Consider the following 17,134-nt stretch of genomic DNA (forward strand, 5'->3'; position numbering starts at 1 on the left):
GTGGTCTCAGCGGCCGCTCCCACAAAACCAACCTTTTCATCCCTTGCAGTGCATCCTCACTTCCTACTTTTTACGTGTCATCAGAGCTGCTTGCTGGGGGTGTTCCAGATTTCCTCAGTACCCGGAGTCAATTTGGATCTCTCCGATTTTATTTTTAAAAGTTGCTAGTCCTTGTGATGGTGAACGTTTGCTGGAAAGAGCATGTGTAAAATTGTTAAGTTCTAACTTGGTCCTTATTTGAAGGCATGTTTTGTTACATCACAGTAGGCCCCCTTCTGGGTGAATGTGAAGTGGGGGTGCCTGTTCTAAGATGCTGTCTGGCTGTTGTTTCTGTAAGTCAGGCATAGGCAAACTCGGCCCTCCAGATGTTTTGGGACTACAACTCCCATCATCCCCAGCTAACAGGACCAGGGATGATGGGAGTTGTAGTCCCAAAACATCTGGAGGGCCGAGTTTGCCTATGCCTGCTATAAGTACACATATTATTGTGATGATATTATACAATACATATTAAAATTAATATTACACAGTACGATCACATATTGCACAGGGGTTATGTTAGGGGGGTGGTGTGTCAATGCAAAAGCACGTATACTCAAACCACCCCTGTGTGACCATCGTTCCAGAGCCACTGCACAAGGCGGGCTATGTCCCCCCCCCCCCAAGCAAGACAGAGAACTTTTAAACTTTCTGCCTTGCTTACAAGGCTCCGGGCTTGCAAGATATCGTGAGTCCCTCTGAGTTACTGCAAGATTTCAGGAGAGCATCCCAGAGCCCGATAAGTAAGGTGGGAAGCTCAAAAGCTGTTTCCATGCCAGGAAAACCCAGCACAAAATTAACTTGTAAGCTTGCCACCTTGAGTGCAATTAATTTGCACAATTGCAGCCAGCCAGCATTCAGCCACACAAGGTTGAAATTGCACAGCTTAATCATGCATAAGATATGATCGGACTGTATCATATATATTATATAATAAATATATTATATTTATCCATATTATATGATGATAGGCCAGGTTCAGCTAACTAGTCCTGCCAGCAGAAGCCCGCACAAGGACTTCTACTAATGCGACAGGGATTTCCCCCTTCTCCTCTCCCCCCACCCCCTTGCAGCCACCTTCAAAAGTAAAATTGGCTTGGCTTAGAGGTGCCAGGAAAACCCCTGGAGGAGAAGCTAGATCATTCCATTGGGTTAGCAGAAATGCTTGGGCTGGTGGAACAATCTTCTTAGCGCTATGTTGAATTTCTCCCAATAATAGTAATTATAATGTTGCCTGACTAATCAGTGACACATTTTTTCGTCCAGTAATGTTGGCAGACCTAACTGATAGGTGGTCACTGAAATTGTCTTTTCCCGGTGTGGACATTTGGACCATATGGTGCAAAGTTTTGCTGCAGTGGTTCTATCCCCGAGCATCAGTCTCTCTACCTGCCCCGCCAGCGTTTCTGCCTTCATTTGCTCCGCTGCGTCGGGTCTCGCCTATGGCTCCCTGCATGGCAGGAAGGGCTCGTGGTGAGCTGGTGTCCCCCGTGTTCTTTTTGAAGTGGTAGCAGAACAGACAAGAGGAAACATCTTTTGCTATCACTGTATTTCAGTGCCTGAGCCAAATCTGTCTTGACAATAAAAAAGGAATACATTTGCTCTCGCCTTGTAATAATGCTGCCGTGGTCCGCGCTTGTCTCTTTGACAGCAAGTTAACTAAGATGACTGAACTCCCTTCACAGCAAAGGGGCAGACAATGGAATTTAGATTTGATGGGTTCGGGGGTGGGTTGGAAGTGTTGCGATGCCTATGGCCATACCTCTCAGGTATTCCTTGTTGTGAGTAGCATTTGTGTGCGTTTGACAAAAGGATTATGGAGCTGTAAAGCAGGGGCAGCGTTTATCCACCTTTCCTTTACAACTTGCAAGCCCAGATTTTGGAATTTGAAATCTGGAGAGGAAACAACTTCCTAGTCCCCATGGCTGTGAAGATAAGCTTGCAAACAGGTGAGCTATGCCTGATTGAATGTCAGAAGTCTGTGAGGGGGCCGAGCAGAGGTTCCATTGTTTGAAGCTGAGGGTGGAGCACTAGTTGATTAAAATATTTTTCATTCCTTCTTGTAAATGGTTTCACTGCAATCCTGTTCCTCTATGCTTCTATACTCAGAAGTAAACGCCGCTGAGTTCAAAAGGAGTTCCTCTGAAGTAACTCTGGAGGATTGCAACCTAAATTTGCAGCTCTGTTTACTGTCTCTGTAAATTCATTCCAGCTTTGTTTGTTTTAATTTTCTTTCATGTGTGTCCAGTCCAGTGTGGCAGCTCTTACATTATCTGCAAAGACAGAAGAGGTCCTAAGATTTGATCAGAACACTCTCCTCACGAGAGGTTCCAATGAATATTCTGACTAGGAACATTAGGGGTTATCCAACGGTGAGAAGAAAAAAAAGACATTTTGCAGAAACAAACAAATACTCAAAATTGCAGCTATGAATAAATTAACAGAAGTGGCTCAAAGCAGAAATAGCTCTGGTACTATTGATGCAAAAGTGGCAATGCTTGTTTGGGTTTTGGAACTAGAATGCCAAAGACTGGGTATGTCAGCAATGCCGGGAATCGGTTTGTTTTGTAGTTACCTGTATCGTGATCCTTTGATTTTGGGGGGCTGATTCTTGTGTTCAGTTTCCTTGCCTTTATTTAATTCTTGTATTTATTATTATTACAATTTATTACATTTTTGTAACACCCGATTAAGACCTTTTAGAGGCCATAAGGAGTGGAAAGATTAAAGCACTGTATACAACTCAAAATAAAAAACAATACTAAAATAACATTTTGTTTTTCAAAATGGCACAAAGCTTATATGGCATACTGCAATGTTGCACATGGTTATCATGTGCCACTCATGACAAGATCTGATTCCCTGGCATTGCTTTGATTTACGTTAGTAGAATGCCCCCCCCCCCGCTTTAGGTGGGAGGAAGTGATAAAAGGAGACCAGGAAAACTGGGGGAAAGTGGGGTGTAAGAAAGTCTCACGATGTTCTTATTTTTCCCATGATTTATAGTTTTGATGTGGGTTTTTTGGGGGGGGTGCAAAATGTCAAATTCTTTCAGTAATTTCTCATTTTCAGCGGTGCCCCTGCTTTGCTTTAATTTGTTGGAAGCTGCCCAGAGTGGCTGCAGCAACCCAGTCAAATGGACGGCATATAAATATGTTGTTGTTGTTGTTGTTGTTGTTGTTGTTGTTGTTGTTGTCGTTGTTGTTGTTGTTGTTGTTTGCTGGTGCCTTAAACACATGCTTAGGTAAAGGTAAAGGGACCCCTGGCAGTTAAGTCCAGTCGCAAACGACTTCGGGGTTGCGGCGCTCATCTCGCTTTACAGACCGAGGGAGGTGGTGTTTGTCCGCTCTGCAGACAGTTTTTCCAGGTCATGTAGCCAGCATGACTAAGCCACTTCTGGCAAACCAGAGCAGCGCACGGAAACGCCGTTTACCTTCCCGCCGGAGCGGTACCTATTGATCTACTTGCACTTTTTGGCGTGCTTTTCGAACACATGCTTAGTCGGCCTGTTAAATAATCCAGCGCTGTGATGGCCCACGACTGGTGCCCATGCTCAGGGTCTACTCAGTCACCCATAGAAATTTAGAAATAGACAGCATTGCATCTTACGATTGGCTGGCAGTATGATGGTGCTCAATTGGCCGGTCCACATTTTCTCCTTTCCTAATCGAGGTGACCACTTTTGCTGCACTCAGTGTCAGCTGCAAGGACATGGCACACTCTTGAGTCTGTTTCTGGGTCTGACCCCACCAGAGTCCCTGGCCAGATCAGTCCTCCGCTCACCTCCTTGCCCCGTAACCAACCCTGACCCACTAGAGTGCCACTTAGCTGAGTCTGCAGAGCTCCTAACTGCCAGAGACCTGCAAGAGAGCTTCTGCAAGAATGTCAACTAATTTTCCAGGCAGTTAGGAGTTTGGGTAAAGCGGGTGTATGTCTGTTTCCTCCCCTGTCATTAAATTTCATCATGGAACATGAAACTAAGGACTATATGCTCTACGATGGGACACACACTACAACTTCCCAATGCACCCTTTGCTCGTTTTTCCCTGCATACTCCTCTCCCCCAGAATGAATCTTTCCCTGCAGGTATTCCACCTATAAATACATGTATATTTGTTGACAAGCAAATTCTTTGTAGAACATTTCAGAAGCAACAAACAAGTTCCTGATTCAACACTTTTTTAGAGAGATTTATTCGAGGGGTGGTGTGTGTGTGTGTGTGTGTGTGTGTGTGTGTGTGTGTGTGTGTGTGTTTTGAATGGCTTCTGCCAATGCAAACCTCAAGCAGAGAAAGGCAGCGAGAAAGTCTGATTGCTCAGCAAGTATTTTGACAAAGTGAGCCCGGGCTTGTGTGTCTGTAATTACGGGAAGAAGGAAAAAAATCATAAATCTTCTTGATATTGTTCAGACAGATGTGGCATGGAGGAGAGGGACGGGTGTGTGTCTGTGTTGGGCTGGGAGGGTGGCAGGGAAGGGAAGCAGTAAAATCGTGTTAAAAGCATAATTAATGTCATTGTTGTCGAGGATGGTTTGATTTAAGCCTCCCTTTTGACTTGCATAGTGGTGATGGATGATTTCTTCATTGTGTTTTAGCTTGCGGGGGGGGGGGCGGGGAGACCCAAACAAACCACAGACTTGTTGGAGAAAGTAACTTGTTAAGAAAGGGCAGGGCTAGGAATATGTGGAATGCATACAACATAATAGGGGCCAGGATTCAGCTTCCTTGGGATCCCAACATTCAAGATTCTAGAGCTCAAGATTCTGGCGATATATTTGCAAGGGCCTTGTGTAATGAAATCTCAGGAGCTGGTTGAGTTCACGTGTGCATGTGTTATATTTGAACCTGTAGAGCAGGCATCCCCAAACTGCAGCCCTCCAGATGTTTTGGCCTACAACTCCCATGATCCCTAGCTAACAGGACCAGTGGTGGGGGAAGATGGGAATTGTAGTCCAAAACATCTGGAGGCCCGAAGTTTGGGGATGCCTGCTGTAGAGTGTAGAGGCTGCTCCTCTGCATTGTTCTTCATTATGAACATGCCTCTTAGGGTGTTGTTGGGAATATTCTATTCCAATAAATTATTCTATTCTAATGCAACATTTAAAGAAGAGAGGGAAATGTCTTCCAAAAGCTCAGTAATACCTGATACTGTTTGGGGCGTGATGTCATTGGGCTGCATTAATTGCAAACGGCATGTGAAGGCATTTGTTCACGTGGGGCAGCCATGCAATGGGAAGAGTCTCTTGATGCAGGCAGGATGTTGAAAGATGGTGAACAGAGCCCAGGTTGGTCTTGCTAAGATCAGGATTAGCGACACCACAAAGTCCTTTCAAAAGGAACAATTAATGTACAAGGGGCAAGGGGAGAGATGCAGGACATGTTTTGGAAGCTTCTGTGCCAGGCATCCCCAACCTTCGGCCCTCCAGATGTTTTGGACTACAATTCCCATCATCCCTGACCACTGGTCCGGTTAACTAGGGATCATGGGAGTTGTAGGCCAAAACATCTGGAGGGCCGCAGGTTGGGGATGCCTGTTCTATGCCTTCTAAAAAGAGGACAGGAATTGCCTGGTTGATTTCTGCGTCGCTTCTTCATTTTGAAAAGAGACCACAGAGGTGGGCAGAAAGCAGGCTTGCAAAATCGCGAGCCGTGAGGAAAGAAGGAGGTTTGAGCACCACAGAAGAGTGAGGCTGGCCGAAGTGCAGGGTGCTTCCTTACACCGAGACAGAGAGTCTTTGCCCATGCAGCCCAGCTGTCATGGCCCCAGAGAATCCTTGGAGGCAAAGTCCCCAGGAGAAGATGGATCCACCCCCGGTTCATCCCATGTGGAGCCCATATCTCATCCCCCGAACTCCAGGGGGACATACGGTTGGTCCACAGATTTCTTCGGGGATCAGGGAGGCCCTTAGGAGACCACCCAACAACTTGAAGTAGCCAGTTGCTACAGAGGAAGGCGCCATTGCTATGACTAATCAGATGTAGCATTCATGGGGCATGATGATGATGATGATGATGATGATGATGATGATGATGATGATGATAGCCTACCTTTTCCCCAAACAAGGACTCAAGGTGGCTTACAGATAAAATAGAAGCGACTAAAATCATGGGGGTGGGGACAATTCAAAAGCAGTTAAACACAAATAATTAAAGTGTGTGTGTGTATTAAAACATGCAGATAATTACAATAAAAGCATCACAGCACCATCCCTTTCCTTAAAAGCAGTCATTTCCCCAAAGCCTCTTGGAATAAGAAAGTCTTCACCTGCCAGCAGAAGGAGGGAGCCAGTCTTATTTCCCTAGGAAGGGAACTCCAAACTCTGGGAGCAGCCACCAAGCATACCTAGCCTGTGCTTTGAAAATCTGTCTGTTGCTTCAGGATACTGCTGGGACAACTTATATGATCTGCCTCAGCGGCGGGATCACTAACCTTGGTTCTGAAACTCACACCTAGGTCCCTCTCCAAGGTGCTGATCTTGCCACCTTCACTTTCCTCTCTGCCTAGAATTCTGGAACTACTGGCGTCCTCCTTGCTTGGGCCAACACCTGTCTGCACAGGTGGGCATCCCCATGGATTGGGACACCCTTGTTGTCTACTCTGACTGACAGCAGCTCTCAAGGGTGGAGAAGGGACTGAACCTGGGGCTATCTAGGCATGCAAGGGACGTACCCTATCACATTGCTATGTGGAGCGGGTTACCCCTGCTTCAGATGGATTAACAGTGAAGAGGTTTCCCGGTGTCTGACTAGGCCCAGAAGCAGTCTGTCCCAGCATTGCTGTGTGGCTCTAGAGCCCAACCACTAGGGCGGCAAATACATCTGAAAAACCTCTACCTTCACAAGTTGGCATATTGAGCACTCCGAAAATTGCAGTTTAATTAAAATCAACAACATGGTTTGAGGTTTCAGAGAGAGAGAGAGAGAGAGAGAGAGAGAGAGAGAGAGAGAGAGAGAGAGAGAGAGAGAGAGAGAAGAGAGAGAGAGAGAGATGAGTTTTTGTCAAGGCTGAAATATATATAGGTCAGCAGGGCTCTGGGCATGTCTGTTCCTTTGCAACAGGAGTGTTGTTAGGGGGTGAAACGGGATGGGGAGTCTTTTCTGGGTCTTCTGCCCCTTCTCCTCTTCTTATAAACTAAAAAAAAAATGCATCAGGTCCCAGAGCAGACTACAACAATTTAAAATATCAGAAACAGTTCAAAACAAATCAGAGTCGCAGGAATAGGGTGGGTCCTGAAAACATGTGTCTCAGGTGTCAAAAGGCCAGGTAAAGAGCTGCATACTGCAGAAACACACCTCTGTGGGGAGGGATTTCCACACCTTAGAAGGCCCTCTCCTGGGTCACCGACACCCCAAGCTTCTGAGGGTGATGGAATTACCCTAGGAACCGCTGTGGGGAAGGAGGTGGTCTTTCTGATACTTGCGTCCAACATTAGTTACACTCAGAGTAGATCCATTAAAATGAGTGAACCTGACTAACCGCATAGTCGTAACTGTGCCTATTTGGAAGTAAGCATTATACAGTTCAATAGGACTTACTCCCTGGTAAATGGGATTTAGGATTGCAAGCTCTCTTAGGTGGATATATTTATAAAAAAATAAAGAAAACTTGCTCATAGGGTAGCCGATCTAGTGAGACTCCAACCAACCACTGCCTTCATTTGCTTAGAGACCTAAATTTGCATCTATTAGCATACACAATTTTATGCACATTTTTTGCCATGGCTTTGTACCCTTAGTCTATGAAGTTCCTAGCAATCCCCTTGTTTTGCAAGACATTGTCAAAATGCATTTTATTTTCTTCTTCATCCACCTGCATTGTGTGTGTGTGTGTGTGTGTGTGTGTGTGTGTGTGTGTGTGTGTGTGTTTTCCTGGAAGCCCTACAGAGTCAATACTTTATTACCCAAAAGGCTGACTTGAACAGAGAAGGGGAAAGTCACACACACATACGGTACCTTTTTTTCTGATTGATGCAAAAACTGTTTCCAGAATAAATTAGGGGTTGCAAATAATGTTCAACAGCACCTCCTCGTGGCTGGACGTCAAATAGGTGATCTAGATAGCAAGGCTTGTTTCAAAGACCGACTTCACTGAGTCTGGTCTCTTCCTGCGAACTTTCCATCAAATGCAGTCAAAGTAAATTAGCCGTTAGTGGTCTCAGGCCATAGCAAGCATGACTTTAAAGTACCATTTTGTTATATATTTTTCCGGCTTTGCTGGTAAAGTTCTCACGGAAGGGTCTCTTACAGAGAGAGACTTCTTGCACAACTGTGCCATTTCAGAATGATTCGTTTATTTGAAAGAGATCCCCCAGAGAGCATAAATATAAAGTATCAGGGGAAAGTTTGTCCCAGCTTTGGGCATCAAAGGAAGCTTCAGTTTGATGCTTCCAAACTGTCCCAGCCCACCTCACATCTTAATCTGAACCTGAGACGAGCCTGCTGGATCAGGCCAGCGATGCACCTAGTCCAGCACCCTGTTCTCACAGTGGCTGAGCAGTTGCCTCTGGGAAGTCAGCAAGCAGTATTTGAGCACAAGAGCCCTCTCCTCTCCTGTGATTCCCAGCAGCTGGGATTCAGGATCCCAAGGGAGGACTGGATCACAAGAGAAGAAGCCGGTTTAATGGGTCCAGAGTCATACAAACACAGGCAGCTGCCTTGCTATGCGGTTGGGGAAAGAAGAGCGCTGTCAAGGGTCGTAAAGACTGCGGAGAGGATAACTGGGTGCCCTCTTCCCACTTTGGATCAAATCTATGCCTCCAGGTGCTATAAGAAAGCTGCAGATATTGTGCAGGATAGTGTGCACCCCGGAAATGATCTCTTTCAGCTTCTGTTTTCTGGAAGGAGGTATAGGGTTATAAAGACCAGAACAAGCCACCTGAGAAATAGCTTCTATCCAAGAGCGATTTCGGTTTTGAACGCAAAGGAAGGCAGTCTGTGAGGGAGGGTCTGTATTCAGTTGTGGGGCATCAGAGTTTTATGGGGCAAATCAGGAGGGGTATTAGAGTTTTTAGGGAGTTAATTATGTACAGTCGTACCTCGGGTTGCGAACACCTCGGGTTACGAACAACCCGGGTTACGAACTGCGCAAACCCGGAAGTATTTTCGGCGTGCGCGCGTGCGCACAAGCGCCGCGCACATTTGCACATGCACAAAGCGCGAAAATAGCGCTTTGCGCATGCGCAAAACGCCGTTTTCGGGTTACGAACTTTTCGGGTTACGAACTGCAATCTGGAACGGATCACGTTCGTAACCCGAGGTACCACTGTATATGCATTTTGATATAGATTCTCAATTCCGTTGTTCTGCATGGGACAATGACAATAAAGATTATCGTATCATACAGAGTCAGCTTGCGGGTCCTTCTACCTCAGTCTTGCCAACACTGGCTGGCAGTGGCGTTGCGGGAACCTGGAACCTTCTGCATGCAAAGCAGATGCTCTGCCATTCAGCTAAAATCTGTGGCAACCCAGACCCAAAACTCCTCCTCACCTGCCCCTCTTTCAAGGCCGATGATTTATACTGCTCTTCAATATTCGCATAGTGTGACAGTCAAGGCCATGGCCCAAACCTAAGAACAGTCTTGGTGGATTAGATCAAAAGCTCACCTGGTCTCCCAACTTCAGCTGGCCAGCTGCCTCTGGGAAACCTCCCCTGTAGTTTGCTAGGAAGACTGTGACAACAACCAAACCACGGTTTATTGGAGTTTGTCCTCCATGTATTCAGTACCTTGGAAGCTTGCATTTAGCTTTCTTGGCTGATAGCTACTGGTAGATTTCTTCCCTTCCGTGAATTTCTCTAATCTCCTCATAAAGTATCTAACCAGAGGATATCCTCTGGGTTTTTGTTTTTTCAATTAAAGCTTAAAGCATCACCAATGGCCACCATCATATAGCCTGATCCAGTTCATTGCTAGGAGTCTGAGGCATGGGCCCCAAATCTATTATTATTATTATTATTATTATTATTATTATTTTTTTGTTTTAGGGTGGGTAATGAATTCAGAAGAAATTGGAATTGTGGGGGGGGGCGATCTGACTTACTGGGTAGGGGGAAATATATTATAGAAATACATTGAAGCTGACTATATCTAGAGATGATTTAAGAGTAATGAAGGGGGATAACTGGAGGGGAATTGAATTGATTCGCAGCAGGACCTGTTGGGAAATGAACTGAGGGGCAAATGAATTAATCAGGAGCTGATTTCGGGTGATCTGGGGCAGAGTACAAATTCATTTTAAAATTATCCGGAGTGACTTGGGTGGGGAATTAGTTGGATTGCCTTCTGCAATATTTAAATTCCAAGCTTTGCATATGCAAAATTGACGCACATTTGTGCCTTTGGTCCTATGCCCGGAAACTTTCATGTACACATCAGGGCCCCTGCCTAGGTGTGCCTGTGTTTTAAGAATTTAATATCCCTCCAGGGTAGTGGCTGCCCCCCACATCTTTGGGCGACAAAGTCCATTCATTCATTCATTCATTCATTCTTTAATATTTGTGGGAAGTACTTCTTTTGCTAGTGCTGAACCCATGGTCAATATGCTTTGATGCATTCAAATATTTGTGCATGTGAGAAAGAGAGAGAGATTCAGAACAGTATCATCACCCGCCAACCTAGAGCATGTGATGTTGCCTTACTCCAGGGACAGCCAACACTGTGTCCTGCAGAAGTTATTGGACTCCAGCTCCCATCAGCCCCGGCCACCATGGCCAAAGGTGAGAGGTGATGGGAGCTGGAGCTCTTCAATCTGTAAAGCATAATGTTGCTTTACACAGACACAGCCAATTGGTTCTAACCTTGTTGTTGTCGTTTAGTCGTGTCCGACTCTTCGTGACCCCATGGACCATAGCACGCCAGGCACTCCTGTCTTCCACTGCCTCCCACAGTTTGGTCAAACTCATGTTCGTAGCTTCGATAACACTGTCCAACCAGCTCATCCTCTGTCGTCCCCTTCTCCTTGTACCCTCCATCTTTCCCAGCATCAGGGTCTTTTCCAGGGAGTCTTCTCTTCTCATGAGGTGGCCAAAGTATTGGAGCCTCAGCTTCACGATCTGTCCTTCCAGTGAGCACTCAGGGCTGATTTCCTTCAGAATGGATAGGTTTGATCTTCTTGCAGTCCATGGGACTCTCAAGAGTCTCCTCCAGCACCATAATTCAAAAGCATCAATTCTTCGGCGATCATCCTTCTTTATGGCCCAGCTCTCACTTCCATACATCACTACTGGGAAAACCATAGCTTTAACTATACGGACCTTTGTCGGCAAGGTGATGTCTCTGCGTTTTAAGATGCTGTCTAGGTTTGTCTACCCTGTATTATCTCTTTCACCTGCCAGTGGCTCTCCAAGAACAGAGGCTACTAGACGGTTCTCGTGGTTTGTCCATGTTTCTAGTCCTTAAGCATGTGGGAATGTGGGGTGCAGAGCCCCCTTTAGTCCTCTTAATTAGGGGAGACTTCTTATGGTTCTCCTGGGTTGTGATTTTGCTGTCCTGTGTTGCTTACTGATGGATTTATAGCATTTCATTGTACTCTGCTGTATATATTTATGCTGCTCACAGTAAGTTAGTTAGTTAGTTAGTTAGTTAGTTAGTTAGTTTTTTGTTTTTTTGGAGGGGGGCTAAGGCCCCCCCAATAAATTGCAGTAGTAGTGGTGATAGTCATGAAGGCTTTGGAGAACCTCCATGTGCAGAGGTAGTATACCACTGAATACCAGTTGCTGGAGAGCAAAACAGCAGGAAAGGACTATTGCAGGCATCCCCAAACTTCGGCCCTCCAGATGTTTTGGACTACAATTCCCATCATCCCTGACTACTGGTCCTATTAGCTAGGGATCATGGGAGTTGTAGGCCAAAACATCTGGAGGGGCCGCAGTTTGGGGATGCCTGGACTATTGCCTTCAAGCCCTGCCTGAGGGCTTCCTGGAGGATTTGACCATGGTATGAAGCAAGTTGCTGGACTTTATATAGCTTTGACCAGATCCAGCAGAGCTCACCTCCCCAATCCCAGCTGCTGCTTGAGACCCTTTTCACTGGGCCTCTAAGCACCTTTATTCTGCCACCTTCGCTAACACCCTGGCAGCAAAATAAAAGGAGAGCGTACACACAAAGCCTTAGGTGGCGTGATGCGAATGCCATCGGATTCTCATCAGCTCACACCCTGAAGCATGAGGTTTAATTGCCCGTATCGTTATCTTAGCTTGCATAGCTGCAAGTGTTATTAACAGCCATAAAGTTACCCAGTCCTTTATTCCACCCTCCCAGCTTCAAACCCAGCTACGCTCGACGTCTCTCGCTGATGACCCACCACAGCTGGGCGTTCTACAGGTGGACCATAAGAGAGGCAAAAGACGCAGGTGCCCCCTTTTATTGGCTCTGGATTTATTGCCTCCCAGTTTCTTTGAGCTGCAAAAGTGTGATACGCTAAGATGGGGACACCCTCTTCTGCAGGGTGAGACGCAAGAACTTTCAGATGGTAAGAGATCTGTTTGACGGTGGAACAGACACCCTCGGAAGGTGGCGAACTCTCCTTCATTTGAGCTTTTTAAACAGAGGTTGGATGGCCATCTGTCAGATGTGGCCGCTATGGGGCAGGCAGAACTTCAGCTCGTGTTGTTTGCTAGCTGGAGTGAAATTTGCATCCACCTGCTACACAGCTGAGGAAGGTTTCCTGTTTGAATGGCCTGGGCTTTTAAAAACTCAAGGAGTAAATTGTTTCACTGGGTATCGGCTTCTGTTTTTATTCTTAATACAATTAATTTTTAACTGCCTTCTAAACCACTATCTCGAGGCAATCTGCACATAAAATAATTAAAAACAGTTGAAAACACAAAAACAACAAATAGATTTAAAACAAGACACAAAAGCCCTTACAAGTGGACCCTTGTGGTTTGCCAAGACTTTTTTATCCGGCTGGGAAAGCCTGTTGGAACAAAAATGTCTTCAACTATTTCCAGGAAGTGCAGATGGCAGGTGCCTGTCATATCTCGACAGGGGTGCTGTTCCACTGAACAGGGGCAGCCACACTAAAGGCCCTGCTCCAAGTGACTGCAGGGGAAAAGGTTCCTGAGATCTTTGGAACTGTGATGATGCCTCTCGATGAGTGTCTGTGAGTGTGTAGAAACCTCCACATTTCCTTGGCCCAAATATAATCACCTGTACACAGATAAGAGTTGCAGCCATTGCCTGGCCCTGTCCACCGCTGGAATGTGGCCCCCAAAATATTTGCTCATGAGGGAATGTGGCCCTTGGACTGAAAGAGATTTCTCATTCCTGGTGGAGACTTTCCAAGGCCAGGAATGTTTTTAGTTCCATAAAAATGCACACCCCGTTCTTTCCCTCCCAAAAGGGGTTGCTAATAAAAGTGCCTTGCAAAAGCATAAGAACAAGCTCTAAAAAATAAGAACGACCCATTGTTAAATACAGTACACAGCAGGCATCCCCAAACTGCGGCCCTCCAGATGTTTTGGCCTACAACTCCCATGATCCCTAGCTAGCAGGATCAGTAGTCGGGGAAGATGGGAGCTGTAGTCCAAAACATCTGGAGGGCCGAAGTTTGGGGATGCCTGGTACACAGTGACCAGCATGATAGCAGCATCACAGGCAAAGGAAGCCAAGACTAACAACCCAAAAATCAAATTAAGCAGAATCAAAAGCTTGTTTAAAAGGAAAGAAAGAAATATCTCCAGTTTCTGGCAGCACACAAACAAAGAATAAGATATTGTAACCTCTTAGGGCAGGGAGTTCCACAGATGGAGTCCAAACACAACAAGGAACGCTCCCTCACACATTGGCACCAAGCATTCCTCAGACAGCAGTGGCAAATGGAGGAAGGCTACACAACGACTGATCTGAAAGGATGGGTAGATTCATATAGGAGGAGGCAGTCCTTCAAGTAGCTTCAAGCTTGGAAAAGGTCAAAACCGGCACTTCGAATTACACTCAAAAACAGACTGGCAGGTGGAGTCATTTTACAGGGAGAATTGCTTCTCTGGAACATTATGATAAAGGGTGGCAGCATCCTGAAGGTGATACCCAAGGTGGAAGGGAACAAATGGGGCCGGCCCTATCATTAGGCAAAGTGAGGCAGTGGCCTCAGGCAGCAGGTGTTGGGTATCAATGAAAGGACACCAAGTAGTTGTTTATTATTATTGCATTTTGATAGAGCCAGGGAGAAGGAGAGGTGCTTGTAATAGGGTTTTCTTCCTCAAGTACCAAAATTTGATGCCTCGGGTACTCACTATTCCATCTCAGGCAGCAAAATGTTCTTATCTGAGTAGAGCAATGTCTGCTTGTCGTCGTGTTTTTGTGTCTCTGGGTGAGAGAGAATATCATTAGTTATTAGTGATGTAGTCTCTGAAGTGATTTCACCTAGGCTTACGTCTGGACAGTGTTGTATAAACCCAGGGCAAATATACTGTTTGCCCTCTGAGTGAGGACAGAAGTCCACGTTTTCCCCCTCTATAACTTGTGGCAAAATCAACCATGTGCCCTGATGCCATTTCCCTTTGTGTTTCCCCTGCTTCAAGCAGCCGGTGATGTGGAGTAAAAGCTGACACAAGGGGGGGGGGGTCCTCCATGTTCTGTCATAAAATAGCAGTCAGGAGAAGGCCCCCTCCAGGAAAACCAGTTGCCTCTTGGAGGTCCGCCATCATCCCTCAACATCACCCCCTTGTAGGGTTGCCATACGTCCAGAGCTTCCAGGATATATCCAGAATATTGCAGTGTCCGAGTGTGAATTATCTAAACAATGACTGGGGGGGGAGGGGAGCTGTTCTGTCTGGGTTTTTACCTTCAGGCAATGAGGGTTCCCGTGGCAAGCGACACCTCCGTGTCACCATTCACAAGAACAGTCCAAAATAGCTGCCTTTGATTTTTCTCCTGCCTGTTATTATGCTGGCCCTTGTTTTTATTATCATAACTGAAGGCTGGTTTTCTTGCTGGCTGGCTTCATCTGCCATCCTAGCAAAAAAACCTCACTTGGTCCCATCTCTTCCATGTCTCCCTAATTTTTGACCCTAGAAATTCTGATTCCTCGTCTCCCCTCCTCCCCGCTCAAATGAAAACAAAAATAGGGGAAGGGAGAAACATGAGTCTAGTACAATGGGAGCCATTTTCTTGAACTTATTAAAAAAAGATCCAGACTTGTAAATTAATTTGTTCGTGTTGTACAATGGCAGTGCAGATGGACTCATTAGCATGCACACAACAAATAATTATAGATGAATTTTTTAGCTGGCCTTCCTAATGGGCTTGCTGGGTTAATTATGTCAATGTATAATTACATCGGCCCTGGGAGGCATAATGGAGCTCTCCCGCTGAGCAGATGCCGGCTAATGATGGCGGCTTGCTGACGGAGAGGAGGAGGCCTGTTTGGGATGCACCTGCTTACCTCTGCAGAAACCGCCATTGTCTGCGCCCGCAACGGCCTGAGTAAACAGGCATTATTGGCGGAACGTGCTGTTGGACAGTAACTCCGGCAGGCCTGCAGTGGCAAACAGGAGCGGGATGGAAAATCCTTTAAGCCTGGGCTGCAAGAGACGGTGTCACTTAGATCGGCTCTCTGGTTCACAGGTCCTGCTGACGGGCAGGACTTCAAGATGTGGGCTTCTGGGGTTGCCGTTCTTTCTTAGGTGGCCGCAGGTGTCCTCGGAAATCTCAGCCTCCCCAGTCCTTGGTTCTTCTACTTCATTGCTTGCCCCCATGGCATGGTGTGTGGCTCGGTTCCAGGCAGCTGCTGTAAATTCAGGGCTGGGGGTGCTACAGTTCCTGCAGGAAGCTGGCAAACACTCTAGGTTCAAAACCCAGCTTCCGGCCTTTTATGGGCTGCGAAGACATGCTTGGAAGTGTGGTGGGAAATGGCGGCTGAAACCTGGATGTACCTGGACAAATTCCACAAGCTTCTAGTCCTGCTGGCAATCACCCTCCTTTCCTCTCCAACCACTCTCTTTAATATGTCTGTTGAGGTTGAATACGAATGTATACACACAGAGACATGTGCTAAGGCATTTTTATTACTCATACTTTCGGCCTGATCTTCCTTTGCATTGGCATGAGTTACGGATCGTTTATGACTTGTTACGTGAGCTGTTTTGCATCTTGATTCCCTTTTAAGAGCAACGATTTAAATACAAGGAAGTCGCTTGAGAGGCGACGGGGATCCCCTGTGTGGCAGAGCTCGGTTTTGCTAAAGAACAGCTGCAGGGATGCTGGCTGCTCTCCAGGGCATGGGGCGTGCGCATTCAGCAGTGCGCACAGTGCTTCCGTGTGTTGAGGAATGGTTGCCTGAGCATCATCGCCCCCCTGGGAAATGCGGGGCAAGCTGAACCTCCGTGCACATTTTCAATCGGCTTTGGATGCCTTGTTGGTGGGCATTTCTGAGGACAGTGGTTTTCAAGCTGTGTTTGGAAGACTCCCTGGAGCCTAACTCAGTGGGGCTTTTCTTCAGGAAAATTACTGTTAATGTTAGTGCCCCTGAAGGAGAGCTGGTTCACCTCTGCAATGTAGGGGGGGTGCAATGTAGGGGGGGACACCTCCTCTTGATCAAACAACATACGAAAGCAGAAAAATTGTTTGTGGGCAGTGGGGGGGGGAATAACAGGATTGAATGCTACCTCCACCCATATCCCCACATACTCTGAAAAGTAGCTCAAACCTTCTGCCCTGACATTTTAGTTTTCTCCTTGCGGGAAATCTTTGAGCGGGAGAGGAGGGGTTCAGCTTTGTGAGCCCCACTTGCGTTCCAGTTCCGGAATGGAGTTGACCACTGTCGTAACTTAAGCTTTAATTCACATGAAGTGGCCATGAGCAAAAGAGGCAGATTTGCAGAATGTGTGCCCTTGAGATGAGAACCAGGACGCTATTGAGACGCTCGAGGTTTCTGTGGCAAGTGCTTGGGCTTCATCAGAATGCAAGGAGGGCACACACACACACACACACACACACACACACAAATAGTAATAATTATTATTATTTAAAAAGGCAGAATGATTGGCAATGTTGCATTAAGTCTGTCGTCCCCAGGGAAAGTGGTAAGCGGATAAAACTGTTGTTGTTTTAAATTGTGCCAGGAGCGTCCCCTGCACTGCCTCGCAACCTTCTGC

At 46.4% G+C, this 17,134-nt stretch overlaps 1 protein-coding gene across 10 annotated transcripts in view; it reads left to right on the forward strand.

The window, feature by feature from the left end:
• The window catches only part of CUX2 (cut like homeobox 2), a 233,176-nt gene that overhangs the window by 172,705 nt on the left and 43,337 nt on the right, over positions 1-17,134 (forward strand). The gene's annotated exons all lie outside the window — the stretch shown is intronic.

Source organism: Zootoca vivipara, chromosome 6 (assembly GCF_965207765.1).
Source record: "Zootoca vivipara chromosome 6, rZooViv2.hap1.1, whole genome shotgun sequence".
NCBI classification, from domain to species: Eukaryota; Metazoa; Chordata; class Lepidosauria; order Squamata; family Lacertidae; genus Zootoca; species Zootoca vivipara.